The sequence below is a fragment of the Poecilia reticulata genome, chromosome 21 (genome assembly GCF_904066995.2).
Source record: "Poecilia reticulata chromosome 21, P_reticulata-male-v2, whole genome shotgun sequence".
In the NCBI taxonomy this organism is placed as follows: domain Eukaryota; kingdom Metazoa; phylum Chordata; class Actinopteri; order Cyprinodontiformes; family Poeciliidae; genus Poecilia; species Poecilia reticulata.
The window spans coordinates 18,970,288-18,986,035 of NC_088850.1; the positions used below are offsets into that span (position 1 = coordinate 18,970,288).

At 40.7% G+C, this 15,748-nt stretch overlaps 1 protein-coding gene across 18 annotated transcripts in view; it reads left to right on the forward strand.

Moving 5' to 3' along the window:
• The first annotated feature begins 10,641 nt into the window (after window positions 1-10,641).
• The window catches only part of nrxn3b (neurexin 3b), a 394,647-nt gene continuing 389,540 nt past the window's right edge, over window positions 10,642-15,748 (forward strand). For 7 of the 18 annotated variants that reach the window (XM_081602057.1, XM_081602064.1, XM_081602059.1 and 4 more), the window contains exon 1: window positions 10,644-10,994. The gene's annotated coding sequence lies outside the window, so the exon portion shown is untranslated. Of the gene's footprint in view, window positions 10,995-15,748 lie in introns of all 18 variants that reach the window. The other 11 variants (XM_081602051.1, XM_081602062.1, XM_081602053.1 and 8 more) reach the window with 3 other exon arrangements.

Genomic DNA, 15,748 nt, shown 5'->3' on the forward strand with positions numbered 1-15,748 from the left:
CTTTTTCAAACCTCCACCAAGCTTTCATCATCTTGTTTGTCCCTTAGCACATGCTTTTGTTTCACCCACTGAGTCTCTCAAGTAGTTTGAGGAGCCTCATTGTGGATTTCTGTGTCTGATGTCTTTTTTTTTTTTCCTGCTCTTTGTCATGCTCCTTATTCAGAATCTGGAGCCAGGCCTTTGTCTTTTTTTGTTTTTTGTTTTTTTGTTCTCGTAGGAAATGTTCCAGTCTGTCCACAAGCAGGTGGGTGGGAAGACAGATGGGTCCGCAGACGACTCCAGACTTAAACTTTGAGCGATATGCACGCAAAACGCAACGCTCCGTTCTGTACGGGCCGCACTTCTTTAACCTTTAAAATAACGCCAGGACTTGTATATTACATTTCAAGTGCAAAAAAAAAAACAAGGGGAAAAAAAAGTATTTGACTTTCACAATGTCACACGGCGGAACATGAGGAGGATCAATTTCTATGTCTGTGTCCAAGACTGAAGAGCTGCAGCGCACCTGGCTCGCATGAATTATTTGTTTAAGGAAACCGTAAACGGCTGCGTGTGTTTACGAGTGAGTGAATGCGTGCGTGTGTGTGTGTGAGGGTTTTTGTTTTTTTCTTTCTCCTTTGTGTGTGATCTCTCCTCACACAACCATCTGGCGAGAGTCTGAAACGTTCTCTGTCTGCGGATCGCAGGTGGCCCTGCCAGGTGTCAGGGCGTCGTGCCGTTGGCGGCCAGGTGGCAGGGTTTGTCCCGCCGAACCGTTTTACCTGTCCGGATCGTAGAGGCGGTAAATGTGACTAAACCAAGGTTTATACCCCACGGTGAGGAGTCATCCAGCATTACAGCGACTGCGACATAATTTGTACCATTTAAACTCTTATTTCGCTTTTATGCGATAAACCAACACAACGCAAGTTACGGCTGAACGTCTTGGAAGTTAAAATGACACGTGATCATCACTTGATGATCACGTGATAAAACTACTTAGTTTTACAAAATAATAAAAATATTCTTTAGTATGCCTAGATTTGAGCATTTTTGCTTGTTCCCTTTTGAGCATCGGTGAGCTTTAGTTTTTGAGTTATGCCACAGACTTTGACTGGGCCGTTCCAGCACGTTAATATGCTTTGGTAGAAATACTTTCACTCAATCTGCATGTTTGGAGTTGGGATGAGATCGGCCTTGAATCTTTTACAGTCTTTAATGGTGTTTGTTTTTCTCTGAGATCTTCCATTCTTTATCTCCATTCATCTTCCCACCCCACAGCATGATGCTGCCACCACCACTTGTTCTGGTGGGGAAGGAGTTTTCACCATACTTTCTATCTATTACAAAACAGTGTGTTGTTTTTGTATTGCTCCATCACATAAAAACACAATAAAAATATCTTAATGCATTGCGTGTACCTTCACAATATGTAAAAGCTTTCAATAAGTATAAAAACCTCCATTGATCCCTTTTGATGTGTCTCAATCAGCTGCTGCCCTTTCATTCCAAACACTAGAGGAAATCTTTTTTATTTTATTTTTTTATGGCTATGTAAGACTAGCCAGTCCTTGTACTCCTTCAGCGTTAGAAAAATGTGTTTTCAGTTTTACTTAACACACAGGTCCCTTCCAAATCTAGTCTAAACTAAAACATTGAAAAGTTAGACCAGGTAAAAGCCCTTTGATCAATTCCAGGCACCCTTCAACATCACTAATGCATCACTGCCCGTCTTTATATGGATGTCTTTTAACCGTCTCTTTTCAAAGACATTTTCACACGGTTTAGATGGAATATAAATTGGTCTCTTCGAGAAATTATTGCTCGAGGAATCGGCAACAGCAGGCCGTCTGTGCTTTGTACAACTCTAACCTTTTCAGTTTTCAAATTTCTGAAATGTGCAAGTGACTTGTATTTGAAAGTTTATTGATGGATTTTTTTTTTTCTTTCATTGCAACTTCCATAGAAATACTAGAGAGGTTGTGACAAGGCACTTTAGTAAAAAAAAAAAAGCTTTAGCCTCTTGCTCTAGCCTTCCAGTCATCTAGACTCTTGATCCGTCTTTTGATATGAATTCTTTTAAACCACTTTTGGTGGATGTGATGCAATAAATGGGCTTTACTTTCTGAACAAAGTGATGCAGTGGGGAACAAACAAAAAGAAGAATCTTGTGGGGTACCAGAAAAAATCGCAAAACCCTCTAGAGCACGGTAGATATTTGTGAACTCAACGATCTCTCACAGGATGAGGAAAGGACAACGGCTTCGTTCTTCGGGGCAGCATGGTCTCGTGGTTTTGTGTCCAGTGATTGATGCAGCGTTGTGGCAGCAACGCCTCTCTAGTTCGTGTCTACTTGTCTATTCAGGCTTGAAGGTATGTATTTAAAATAACACGCAGGTAGCCTGCAGTGCGGTGACTATACTCTTGGAGTCTTTGTGTCTCTCTGTTTTCCCCTTCAGACGTACGGAGGTGTTGGGACGATAGTTCATGAGTCAAGATAACAGAGCCTGGCAGGTGCTTTTCCTCATTATTCAAATAGATTCTCCTCTCTGTGAGACGGGCTGATAGATGAAGTGCCCTCGCGTTGCATATACAGTAAAACTGTCGAGTCTTAAGCTGGTTGTTGGAGCATATGCATATAGTCTATTTTGTCTGGAGTCTATACGCACCCCCCCACACACCCACCCTGGGCAACCGATGGCTACATTACGCTGACATTTATGAAGAAATATCACCCTCTTATCATCCGTATACCGTCACATTTTTCTCCGTAAGCTGGAACTATTGATCTAAATATCACATTCATCCTGCTTAGCACCAAAGCCGTGGAGCTCGCACGCAACGGTTCCCAAACAACCGGAGATAAATGAATACCCATTATGGAGGCGAGCCGAGCCCGTTCGACGACCCGACCCGGCCAAATTGGACCCTAATAGATGTCCTTGATGGTGTAATCACGATGACCCGCTAACAGTCGTTTCGGTGACCAGCCAAGCAGGCATTCAGATGGCAGGGATTTGCTATAAATATGAGAGCAATTAGGATCAATGGGCATCATTGTCTGGATGTGCGTGCGTGTGTGTGTGTGTGTGTGTGTGTGTGTGTGTGTGTGTGTGTGTGTGTGTGTGTGTGTGCGTGTGTGTGTGTGTGTGTGTGTGTGTGTGTGTGTGTGTTGAGGCAGAGAGAGAAAGAGAGAGAAAACACATGTGACCTTTAGTGAGTGGGTGGCAAACAATGATGCATTATTAGGATCCTCATGGATTATTGACACCACCATGGCAGGTGGCACCTGCTTGCAGGAGCTTCGTCGGAATATATTGTTCACACCTGAAGTTGTATAAATGATATTTTTATACCTTAAAAACATACAGCTGTGAAATTGGTGCTGGTAAAGATCAAGGTACAGCCAGAAAAGATAGCCGACACAATTAGAAAAATGTATCATTCATTTTTCTGAAAACGTCAGCAGAAAGACTTAGGCACCTTTTCAGTCTGGCTGTCTGTCGCCTCCTAACAAGCCGACAAGCGATGGATAGCTTTCTACAGCCCCTTTTGATAAACCCTTCCACCAATCACTTTGCACTGATGCCAGGCTTTATATAAAGAGGTATTTTTCCACATATAGGTGTTGTGTGACTTTATTTATAGCTGATAAAATCTGATGAGGAGATGATGGAAGCTAAATACAGAGAAAAACCAGAAGAAAAACCTTTAGGGATTGGAAAAGACCTACTACTGCTTCCTGTAGAGCAATAACCTCAACCATACAACCATAGCTACAGCTGATGGTTTTAGCTCAAAGCATATTCATGTGTTAGAAGAACCTACTGTAAGGGAGCATTCACACCAGCCCTGTTTAGTCCGCTTTAGTTGAACTCTGGTCCGTTGGCCTAGAAAATCTGGTTCGATTTGGGATCATGCTCAAACTCTGGTCTGCCTAAAAACCGAAGTCTCGGTTCAATTCAAGTGAATTCTGATGCTGTTTGCTTGCATGTGTAGATGCAAGCGGAACAGAGACCGCTGCAAAAGCAGGAAGCTAACGACATCGCATGGCATTTTGGGTAAATACAATCAAAACAAATGCGAGAGTCTAGCTCTAGAGGGAGAAATGGTTCAATGTCTCCTACAAAAAACAAAAGCTAAAATCTGATGCTACTCCGTTTTTGTTTGCATTTTGTGAAGAAGGAAGATGCACTCAGTTGTTTCCTTCAGTGCTTTTTGGTGCGGCGTCACCACAGGCCAGGAGGGGAACAGGTTTTTCAAATAGTTTGGATTGTGTAGTGTGGAGGAGAAAATGTAGCAAATGTTGCAGTTTTAAACCGTCAAACCGTCTACCGGACTATCAGGTTTGAAAACACTTTTAGTCAAGACTTGTTAATTTGTCTTTACAGATGCTTACCATTGTTCAGGTGGAAAAACTTTGTCATTTCAGAGGAGGGTTCTGACGCTTATAGTGGGGTGTAAATACCATCTGGGCTCTGTTTAAGAGAGTTGCAGTCAGTTTGATGTGGCATTTTGATGCTGGACGACCCCAAAGTCATTCACTGACTGGAATGAAAGCATCCTGTTTATGGGGCATTAGGCTTATGTGGATCAGACTCCCACACACACACATACACAACCTGGGGGGATCTGTGTGTTTTTATTGGGAACAGCATCTCCTTTATACACCAGTAGCTGTTTTAATTAATGATACAAGGCTATCTGTTTTTGTCACGTCTTTCTATTCATTTCTCCAACTTAACACTGACTCTAACCCTAACCCTATCCAATAAATGCTTGACCCTAAACTCAATTCACACCTTAGTCCTAAACCTAAGCCCTGGCCCAAAAACAGCACTTCTTCTTATAGGGCCTGGGTGTTGAGTCCCAGAAGGAGCAGTTGGTCCCCATATGGGGCCCAAAGTCTAGATGTTAGCAAAATGGTTCTTATAGTGTATCAAATACAAGGCCACACACACCACAAACACATGCCCAACAATGGTGGTAAATGGTAACGTATGTCTGCGGTCCGCAGCTCATCTGCTGAGTGTCCAGTAACTTTGATCTTTGGTTACGACTATTGAGAGCAGAGAAGTCAAAGAAGAATCAAACGTCTTATTGTTGGTCGAAGACGGGTCATGAGTCCGTCGATCCAGCAAAACAGCTTTACAGGACGAGCCATGGTACTTTGTTCTTTATCCAGAAAAGTGAAAATTACAATTACGTAGAAGAGGAAGCACTTTTCAGGAAAACTAAACACCTTCTCTTTTTCTCAGCATGACGACTTGGTACACAACACATGAAGAATGTATAATGAAGAATAACACCTCATCTATAATGGATTTATTTTTTTATTTTTTGCGTTGTGCCGTATTTATGCAAAACCTGGTTAATATTGCAACAGTTGTTAATCACAGAACAAATAACTGGGGAGTTGTTCAAGTAAATCAGAGGCTTCTCTTGAATTCAGTTTGAAGTCTTATCAAAGGGTTATTAGTCATTTATAATCCGTTTTTGTTCGGCAGAGAGGAGGGTTGAACATTTCAAGCAAGGAACTCCATCCATCCATCCATCCATCCATCCATCCATCCATCCATCCATCCATCCATCCATCCATCCATCCATCCGTCCGTCCGTCCGTCCGTCCGTCCGTCCGTCCGTCCGTCCGTCCGTCCGTCCATCCATCCATCCATCCATCCATCCATCCATCCATCCATCCATCCATCCATCCATCCATCCATCCATCCATCCATCCATCCATCCATCCATCCATCCATCCATCCATCCATCCATCCATCTGGTTGTTACAGGTCACTATAGTGACCTGTAACAACCATCACTATAGTGACCTGTAACCTTGGCTCCAACTTCACCCAACAGTCCACAAAAAGCATCCACAATACTCAATTTAGTTTCTAAATTGCTGTTTAACATTCTGTTTGTCTGCAGATGTTTGTCTTTTTTTATGTTTCTGTGATGGACTGATTACTGAATAATCAATCTCTCTCTCACTGACTGCTGGAGATGCTCACCAACAGCCAGTAATGATCAAGCTTGGGTTGGTGCAGCTGTATAAAATAAAAGAGAGGGGTTATGTCTTCACTTTTTTAGCTCAAAACCTGGCGTACTCCTCTTTGTGTTTCAGTCTTCCTGTTAATAACAGATACCTATTAATCTTATCGCAGCTCTGATTTAATTAGCTCCTAAAAGCTTGTTAATAGATCACTAAATGATCTTTAACATCAAACTCCTGGATGCCACCAGGAGACGATGTAAAAGCTTCCCTGTCATGATCTTGAGTGATTTTTCTTTTTATTATTATTTTTTCTTTTTAAAGACAAAGCTGTTTGAAGATTACATATTGAATTTTGTAATATCTTAATGGAATAGTGTTAATAAATGATATGACCCAAGGCTTATTAGAGTTAGTTTAACTCTCATTTTTTAATCATGAAGTTAGTTTCGTATTATATTCTGTTCGGGAAAAAAATGAATATATATATATATATATATATATATCACCCGAGCTCAGGGGATGAGAGAGAGACCACCTGCGGAGGGTGAGAAGGGAATTTTTTTGTAGAAGAATGAATAAATAATAAATATTGGGGATGTTTAAAGTTTGTTGTGCTTCAAGAAATGAGTATGGAGGACAAATATGTTTCAGGGCTAACAAACTATCTACAATTTATTGATATATGGAGGTTGTATCTTTAGGTGATGGAAAAAAAATCTGATTTTTGCCTCAATGTTGCAACATTAGTATATTTTTTCTTTTCACTAAAACCACTAAAAGAGGTTTGTACTCGTCAGAAGTGACTTTTTTACCTGACGAGCAAAAAGCATCCAATTTCAAAAGATAAACTTGGAAAGTCTTTCAAAAAGTTGAAAGAAATATCCTGGAAAAATAAATAAACGAGGCGTTGCTCAACCGGTTTGCAGAGCACTGCGAAAGAAATCTTCCATTAAGTCATTTTCATTGCCGTAAAGCAAGAAACTGGTCACCCATCTTTTCTACTCTAATCCTAGTCGCTTCTTTTTTTAAACTCCTATCCAGGTCAGCGTTGCAGCAACAACAGCAGGGCAACCCAAGCGGCCCAGATGTTGCTTCAACCCCGTAGCTCTATTCAAAGTAACAAATGGCCCCGATATTTTTTTTATTTTTATTTTTTCTATGTTTTTTCCCACAGCAGTTGCGGGTAATTGTTTTATTTGAGTCCCCCGCTCCTCACAACCTGGTGCCTCTTTCCAAACGGTTCATCACGCGGTTCTAATTCACTTTCCTCGGCGAGGTGTTTCAAGGTCTCGACGAAGTCCTTGTCTTCTAAAACACCACAGACGCCTCACGCTGCGTCTAAATGGTATGATCTTTACACAGGCGGGAGATGTGAGGACGGATAAGCTGATGTATTCCACATGCATCGGTTCGCGGGGGAAAACAGATTTTCCACAAAAAAAAAAACCTTTAGAATCACAATGGGCTGGTTTAAAAAGTGTTTTAAGTAGCATTTAAATTCAATTCAATCCTTCCAGATTTACTCGACTCTTTCAAGGAGCTAATCCGGCCTCAAATTGGTGCGTGGCGAGTTGTTCCGTATAGGACCCATCATGCCTGAAGCGACAGATCTTTGTCTCCTTGGGCAAGGTGAGGGCAGACGGGTAAGCATGGGAAAGCGCAAGGCATTCAGAGGAGCTGGTTAGTGATGGCATGAGAGCAGCGGCATGTCATGGTACCACATTGGCTTACCGATGAAGCAAGCAGAGCAGCGTACATACACTCTTAATGCATTTTTAAAGGGGCAGCACTATGTAAAATCAACTTTTTTTTGTTTTACATCATGTTACGATGATGTTCCCTCATCAAAAACATACCCGGAGTGTTGTCTTGATTTTTTCATGCATGTTTGAGAAACACTTTAATCTCCCCTGGCAACCATTGGCCTGTGCAAAAACTTTTGGTGACGGCGAGCTCCACTTTGGAAGATGAAACTTCTCAGTGGAGCTGCAGTTTCCGAGCTTCCTCTCTCACAAAGCGCACCACACCCCGTGACGGCCTCCACTCAGCTCCTACAAACTAGCCAGTAGCAATTAGCAAACTCCTGGTGAAACTGCACATCTGCTGAGCTCATTATGTGAGCTACTTCTCCGTGAAACGCTTGTGAAATGTTGTTAAAGGGTCAATACAGGAGTGATCTTTATCTGATCAAAAACATTTCTATTTTCCACTTGCTATGCTAGCATGCAGAGCAAAGCAACTTGTTAAACTTACTTTAACTTACATTTTTAACTTACTCAAAAACAAATCATACTGTATGAAGAAATGATTTCAAAATGTAATGGATTCAATTTGGTTACTTTTCCTCATCTTCCCTCCGACTTTCTGGTCCCCAGCAGGGCCCCCTGGCGGCTCCCTACGATGCTGCGGCCCCCCGCTTTGAAAACCAATAGACTACAGTTGTCCATCTCTGCTCTACAGTGCAGGAGAGATGACTAGTCTAAAGTGCGCTCCAAATGAATAACAGGATCCATTTCAATTAGCCACACCTAGAATAAGCCACAAACGGCCACAGAGGTGAAATATGGAAAAACAGCAACGATGCAGGAGCAACTGAAGCTCTTACAGCCCATAAAACCTCATGGTTTCCATCGCTCTCCTATCTGAGGTCAAATTTTAGACCATAAATAATTTGTGTGATATTCATCATCAGATAATGCCTTTAGAAAAAAAGAAAAGAAAAAACACGTGCGTAATTTAAGAGCTTAAACGAATGTATGCCTCTGAATAGGACTCCATTTGATCTACTTTTACATAAGGGAAAATCTGCAACTGTAACTAACAGTTCATGCTGGAAAAGCAGAACACACACGCGTAAAAAAAAATATGCCAGACATCGCCCTTCTTAAAATTTTCAGATCCTCCTACAATATTCTCCGATTCTGACCCTTCCTGTTCTGCTCCACTCGTCTCCCTCCATTACTGCGGAGCATCAAGCCATTCTCGATGCAAAAACTTGGATTTGAGCCGGTGCCAAAACAATGAGACTCCACACACATCCAGATTTAGCTCTTTGTTTGTTCAACTGCTGTTTGAACTCGATCTGTTGGTAATGGTTGAGTTCTCACTTTGCAACGCAGATGAGATCTTGTTGGAAAGACAATCATTTTGATTTATTCAAATCCTTTCCTTGGTGCCCTAAAGTATTCAAACCGCTTGATTTATCTTTTGTCCCCAGTCACAATTCTGCCTCATGACAACCTTTAAAATCAATAGCTTCTATTGCTTGGTTTTTGTTGCTTTTCCTAAATAAGAATCTGAAAACGGTATCAAGGTTTATATTAGCCTCCCTTAGCCAAATACTATTATTCACTGAAGTTACAATATAAGCCTTTTGGAGTTTGTTTCTTTCAACGTGATGCCTTTAGATCCCAAAATGTATCTTTGTTGTTCTTTGCAATATAGCTTAAACCTCAATCGGACTGAACAAAAAAGGGAATTATAATTTTTTTTTCTTGTGAAAAAAAAATTGTTGGAGTTTCCCCATCAACTCTAACCAACTTTCTTGTTGTACAAGGACATCCCCACAGCAGGATGCTGCCACCACCGTGTCATGTTGGGATAGCCTTTGCTCTTAATTTTTTTTTTGTCGTCATTTATGAAATTTGAGACCACTGCAACAGAGCGGTTTGGGTTCACACTGACATTATATGACGTACACCTCGAAAATGTCATTTTTAGGACGTTAGAGTAAACACGTGCGCGCCGCACTTTTCAGATTGTTTCAAAAGAACGGAAAAATGTTTGCTTGTGAATCTGAAAATCGCATATAATTCTCATTCGTTTTGCTTTCTCATTGAACAACAATACTTGCAGGGTAAAGAAGGATGGCAGGGAACATTCTGGATCATTAGCTTTATTGGCTACACCTGGGTTCATGCGCTCTCCAGGGAGCAGCATCCCCTCCTCGAGTTAACAGCAAACCAAGACGAATCTGAATACAGCTGCAAAAAAAACACACAAAAAACCCCAACATAATTTAATACACGAGCCCTGATTACAGCCTCAGAGGCGATAATCATTATTGCCCAGTTGTAAAAAGATAACGGTGATTTGTTTGTATTTTTATACATCTCTACACAAGACTAAACCCAAGATTCCCAGGTGCTGCGACGATTAATAAAGTATGAACGTCATGGTCTCGGTTTCTCCTCCGTCTTTCCCTGCATGCTCCTCTTCTCTCCCTCCAAGCGCCCTGACACGCTTTCAGCACCACGGACAGCAACAATGAATCAGAGCTGCTGTGACACGAGACATTCCTCCTGTGTGGAAACTGCAGCAGTGAGGAATCATTTCCTGCTCTCACCGGGGCCGGATCCATCTGAACCGGCTCTCTTTATAAGTGAAATCTCTACATTTCCCCGCTCCTTCCAAACTCAGCACATGTTCACGAATACTCCTCGAACACATGGGTAGGATAGAGCAAAAGTCTGTTTTTGTTTCTTTGTTGTTTAATTTTTTATTTTTATTTATTTTTTTGCTAATTTGCCTTGAGGAGGGGTAACTTCCTGTGTTGTCTGTACAAATGGAGTGATTCCCCTCCCCCCCACCCGCCTCCACCACTCTTTCTCCCCGCTCCCTCCCTCCATCCCTCCCTCCATCCATCCCTCCCTCTCCCCGTCGTGCTGAGTGCTGTGGAAGAAGGCGGGTCAGTGTGGGAGAAATCCTGGGGCCCGTCGGCAGTTACAGCGCTGAGTGAGCGGAGCGGAGCGATGCGCGTTCACTGAGCCGGAGGAGAGGAGAGAGGAGGACCGCTGCCCGTTTTGTTTTCTCCCCCTCCGCCCTCACTTCCACCGCGCCTCACTCTTACACTCACTGCCTAATCAAGAGCATCTGCACCTTTTTTTTTAACTGGGGAAGAGGGAAAAAATATATATATATAAGCGAATGGAATTCTGCTGTGGAAGAATCTGATTTTATTATTTTTTTTATTTGTTTGGTTTTACACTCGGACTTCATCCGTCCGGAGTCGAAAGCGGTAAGAATTTTATTTTATATTTTAAATGGACACTCGTATTTCTTTCAAATAAAATTAAATATCAGCGTAGATGTTGTATTAAGCTGTGTTGTCAAATAGTGAAGTTTTTTTGTTGTTGTTGTTTTTTCCGCATATGGGATTTGGACTGAGTGCGCGGCTGAGATCCGGATTTAGGCGCAGTAGGAGAAAGCTTTGGGTCATAGTTTGATATCTCCAGTTTCGCCTCCAAATACTGTTTGATTTGACTAGAAATCCTCTAACAGGAGTCGTTTTCATGGTGAGTGGGAAGAAAAGCGATCGAGGCGGAAAGTTTCAGCTGACTGAATCGTTGCTGCTCTGACGTGAATACATCAGAAATCGACTGGAGTTGATTTGGAAATGGGTTCCAGTGACTATAATCTCTTGTTGGAATTTCGCATCTAAATTCACAGAGCTAAATTGTGCCTCCCGCAGTCTTTGGAGCGGCGGTCAGGCTGCCACCGTGCGAGGAGCAGAGGGAAAGCTGGTGGAAAAAAATCTTCTTGATCGGTGCAGGGCTTCTGGGTTTTTTTTTGTCCTATTAAGTTTTTTTTTTTTTTTTTTTTGGCGCATTTTATCGGACAGGGCCAAAACTGTATTTGCCTTGTTCCGGTGTTGGCTAATTCATCTAACTGGTTCTGAGCTTCCTGTAGAGGTAACGATGACCTCTTATCCATATTCATTCTCGACATTCATCCTTATTTACAGAGGTTAGACGATGTATCCAGCTCGAGACTCTACATTAGGTGCATGAGATTAAGAGGAGTTGTGATTTTAACTATTTTGGGGGTGAAAAAAACTATGCATTTAAAAAAAAATGAATAAAATTAAACAAACTGGGTAAAACTTTCAAAAATCCATCTGTTAAAAAATATGCCATTCGCTATACACCTTTCAGTGGGGCTGGTTATGACAAATTGACAATAAGTATTTAGCGGTGCATCTTAATCGAATCGAAAAATGTTACTTTGTTCCGACCAGATACTTTAGCGTTTTCATTAGACGTTGGAATGGTGTTGACTAAGTATTACTTGATATAGTATTATTATTATTATTTTTATTATTTTTATTTATTTTTTTTTTTCAATCAAAGCAAAAAATAAAGTGACAACCAACACGGTTCTCCACTAGTGCCAAAGTAAAAAGAAATGCGTTTCCCGCAACAAAATGAATATTTTACAATTCGCAAACTCTGACAATTTCTGTTTTGGGAAATTTGAACTTCGGACGAAGTAGTCTAGGCCACGTGTACCACGAGATCTCGCGATATCAAAGCAAACCAAAGTCTGTCTCGCATCCAGTTGCCATCAGTCTGGTAAATTAAGTAAGTTCCAAATGTGAAGGTTTTCTGTTGTCTCCATGCTTGAGACTTTTATTTTGATGGAAGAAAGGAAGTAGTTCTTGAGTTTCCCTTCTGAGTGACCTAGTCAAATCATTACAACCAGATAATAGCATGAAAGAAGCCTAAACAGTGTTTAAATGTGAACTGGCAAACCCTAAGTTTCTTACTTAACTATGGAATATTTAACAATTTTTGATTAATTTGTAGTTGATCCTTTCTTGTTGAAAACCTAGATGGCTACCTAAACTAATCAAACCTATCAGAATTTAAAGAAACACTGAAGCAAGAATATAAATTAATATCAGAAAAGTGTAAAAGTGTCATATTCTAAACTTAAACTTGTCGGGTCCTTTAAAACACTTTATGGTTTGTGAGACATTTATGCAAGTCGTGAAAACAAATTAGGAATTTCAGTTTTGTGCAACATAATTCTAAAAATCTTGTCTTGTTCTCGTGAATTACATTTCTCTACCTCATCTCATGACATGGATGTGTTATCATTACGCGTCCTTTTGAACAATTATTTTATTTTCACTCCATTTGGAAGCTTTGTCAAAGATGCTAACATTAGCTTAGCAATTAGCTAATCATAGTACTCGCAAAGTTCCTGCAAATTGTTTCTTTTTCTGTGCTAAAATAAAACAAAATAATGTTCTGTTCTTTTAACAATGCTTTTGTTAAGTCTTTTTTTTTAACTAAAAAAAATTGAAAACCCCAGATAAAGTGAACAAAACAAATACATAAACAGGTAAAGTGGGACACAACAGTTAAAGAGTAACCCCCAAATAAAACGTTGCTCTTTTGTCTTATTTGTGCCACATATATTTGATTTAGCAGGTCCAACATGTAACTATTAGCCTATAGTTATGCTCCTCTTTTATCATAGTGTGCTCTCTTGCCTTGTCCAACCAGTAGACCAACGGGTTCGGACCCGCTCCTAACGTCGCACACTCGTGTCTGCTGTGACTGATGTCGGATTAAATCGTTGCTCCAGGCTGACGCTTGTGATAGACGGGAAGTAGGGGGAAGTAGGAGCAGGCAGTGGGGGTGGTCTCCTTTGCGTCGGGGGAAACTCGACTGCATTACAAAACATGTCAATAAATCTGCTGCAGTTCCAATGCATCATTTATCGCCCGTGTGTGACAGTACCCATGCAGGTCATCTCATATCCTTGTGCTATTTAATAATTCAATGTGTATATCTAGGAAAATATGTTCTTATGCTAGCAGAGTTGTGACAAACCGGCCCCCGCCACTGAGAATTGAGCATGACAAAAAGGACAAGCAATGCCAGCGCACTGAGAAATGGAGCAAGGAGAAAGATGGAGAAGGGGACAAAATCACGTTTCTGTCTCATTGGGAATGCATTTCTCTTCTTAAATTACATGAAAAAAAAATAAATTCTTCCAACAGCTAATTTCTGTCCTCTGCCGTGATGAGGTTAGCCAAAGGGCATCTTTCATAAAAACCCTGGAAGAGTGTCAGTAAAATATGTTATATTCAATTGGTGTGTAACCACATCAAGGCTTGTTTGTCTTAGCCTACAGGTTTGCCAACAGGCTTGCACTTTATTTATTTATTTAGTTAAATTAAAAATCCAGTTGCAAAATGTCACAGGTGCAAGCACTAAATGGCTAGCTATAAAAAAATAATGTTGATATCCTTGAATTTCTCCACATTTTTTAACATTATGACCACAAAGACGCAATGTAGTTAATTTGGACCAATGAAAAATAAAACATTGTTAGGAAGTAAAAAGGAAATGTTAGTTTTCACTCATGTATTCATCTCCTTTACTCTGGTATTCTCAAATTCAATCCAAAGCAACCTATTGTTTTCAGAAATCAACAGGGTAGTAATTAACCGCATTTCCATTGACCATATATAGTTGCGTAAATTGAAATTACTAAAATAAACTAACTTAGTGGAAAAAATAAAATTTTGAAAAACTAAGTTTTTCATTAAAAAGTTTTTGTGCTGGGATGAGGTGGGTTTTTTTTTTTTTGGCTATATCAACATTTGGGTGTTTCACACAAAACTGCAATGGGAAATAATTTTATCATCACGAGTCACGTGATCAACAACCAGGTGTTACTACTGGCAGAAAGAGGAAGAAGCTGATGACGGGAGGTGATTAGAGGATGATGGCACGTGATGTTTTTTAAATACTAACTTATTCACATTTGCATGAATACTTACACTACAATTGCAAAATTGTGTATTTTTAATGTTATCTACATTTTTCTCTCATTTGTAATGGAAAGACAGTCGCTAAACTCAACATTTTTCTTGCACTCAGTTTAAATAGAACTATCCTAGCCTAAAGGTGAAAGAAATCCACAGGGCCACAGCTCCCACCGTGATGAAACCTGGAAATGGCAGCTTCATGCTCTGGACAGTTGACAGATTAAACTCCAAAAGATTTACTGCCAAAGTTGCAACAAAATGTGGTTCTATACATTGATTAAAGGGGCTAAATACAAATTTGTATCAGATATTTCTGCAGTTTATTTTACAATTTCAAAAATTGAACTATACACTACTGGGGTTTCAAATGTAAAATTCAAATATTAAAGTTTGTTTATGTAACGTGACAAAATATGAATAATTTTAGGGAGGGCAAATCTTCACAAATCTTCTGTGCTCAAGTTAAAAGAAGACAAATACCACACAATGGCAATGTAGGCGTTCTCCGTAAATCGACGGCGTTCGGGGATATCTGATAACCCAGTCAGGTATTACACACATTGAGTCATGTTGATTGAATAGAGGCTTGGCTTGTTGGTATACCAAACTGCCATCTCAGATATCATACGACTTTGCCTATTCAAGAGACCTTGCACCTAACCCCCCATCCCCATACCCACGTACTCCATCCAGGCCTTGTCCTTATACTGGGCCGGACTCAAACGGCAGTGTTGAGGGTTATTTTTCCAAGCAGAACCTTTTAACCTCTCATCGAATCTCTTTTTAAGACAAAGACGATCATCCATTTAGGCAACCCGGCGTCGTCAGAGACAGAGCTGCACTAGGACACACACATGCGAGCACACATGCGGTGCATTAACGTAGGTATCGGTTACCTGAATTCAATAGCTCGCCTGCTGCAGCAAGATTAACTATTCAGGGCAGGTGGTTAAAGGGCCTATTGTGTTTCCTGGTTCTGTGCTGCTGTCATGATTGGACAATGCATTTGTCTGGTTGGCAGCCCACTGCCAAAACAATTGCAAGGGCAAAGGGCTGGAAGAGTACACACATATATAAGGTTTCACCTTGTACATCATTTGTAGCTCTGGTGAGCAAAATTAAACAGACGTGTATAAGAGGAGCTGCAGCAAGCAAAGATTATTTCGCTAGTTGATATGCTTTGACAGTCTTCCTCGGTGATAGAAACG